Here is a 1,267-nt window from a genome sequence, read left to right as displayed (position 1 = left end):
ATATTATTGGGGGGGGGGGTTAGAGTCAAAATAGTGGAATAAAGATTGGAACTCCTGGTGACACCGAGGAGACGCGGCGCTCTAGCCGCCGCCGCCACCACCATGGTTCCAGCTGTCCACGCAGCTCCAAAGGCTACGCGTTGAAACCGCTCTGGGCAGCTGGGCTCCCAGTCCGAAGCCGGGCCCCGCCCCCGACCTCCGCACTTTCCCTTCCCATGGCTTGGACCCAGGTGGAGATGCCTGGGGGAAGGAGGCACCTTTGGAGCTGAAACTGCCCAGGTAGCCTGGCCATGGCCGGCCAGTTCCGAAGCTACGTGTGGGACCCCATCCTGATCGTCTCACAGATCATCCTCATGCAGAACGTCTACTATGGCTCGCTAGGTCTGTGGCTGGCGCTGGTGGACAGTCTGGTGCAGAGCAGCCCCTCTTTGGATCAGATGTTCAGCCCGGAGATCCTGGCCTTCTCTACTCCTCCTGGCCGTCTCTCCATGATGGCCTTCATTCTCAATGCCCTTACTTGTGTCCTTGGTTTGTTATACTTCAATCGTCGAGGGAAACAGTGTTTGGACTTCACTGTCACGGTTCATTTCTTCCACCTCCTGGGATGCTGGATCTACAGTTCCCATTTCCCCTCCTCACTGACCTGGTGGCTGGTGCATGCTGTTTGTGTTGCCCTGATGGCTGTGATTGGGGAATACCTCTGTATGAGGACGGAGCTCAAGGAGATCCCACTTAACTCTACTCCCAAATCCAATGTCTAAGAGATTGGCTTGTGGGGCCATGCATACCCTCTCCAGGTCTTTTTGCTGGCACTGAGAGAGACTTGGCCAATGTGAAGTTTACATTGGTGTGGGAGAAGCAGGCTCCACCAGTCAACTGGGGGCAGTTGACTGACATAAGCTGAGGCAATGGTGTCTGCAGGGAAGAAATGCATCTGGAAGAGAACTTTTTCCTATGAGCAAAGGCAGAGTGAAAGGAGCAAGCAAAAATTGGAGAAGTCTAACTCTACTTCTTGTCATCATCCTTTTTTTTCCTTAAGAAAAACATCAAGAAACTCTGGAGCAAATCACCTGCCTGGCTATTCAACCTGCCTACTTGGGACAGACATAATTCTCTAATTTTGCTGGACCAAAATACTTCAGTTTAGAGTAATACATGTTTCCACGAATAGGGTGATTATAAGTGGCTTGTAATCAAGGCTGATGGGGATACTGAATGCTAATGAAACTCAAAAGTCTGCTACCCTGAGACACACATGCTGTCCAAA

General features: G+C 51.5%; 1 pseudogene; it reads left to right on the top strand.

Moving 5' to 3' along the window:
* The first annotated feature begins 270 nt into the window (after positions 1 to 270).
* On the top strand, positions 271 to 806 carry LOC141516396 (protein SYS1 homolog pseudogene; annotated as a pseudogene).
* The last annotated feature ends 461 nt before the right edge of the window (positions 807 to 1,267 follow it).

The sequence above is a fragment of the Macrotis lagotis genome, chromosome 3 (assembly GCF_037893015.1).
Source record: "Macrotis lagotis isolate mMagLag1 chromosome 3, bilby.v1.9.chrom.fasta, whole genome shotgun sequence".
Lineage (NCBI taxonomy): Eukaryota > Metazoa > Chordata > Mammalia > Peramelemorphia > Peramelidae > Macrotis > Macrotis lagotis.
The sequence above is the reverse complement of the archived record's forward strand: the minus strand, read 5'-3'. Positions and strand labels throughout refer to the sequence as shown.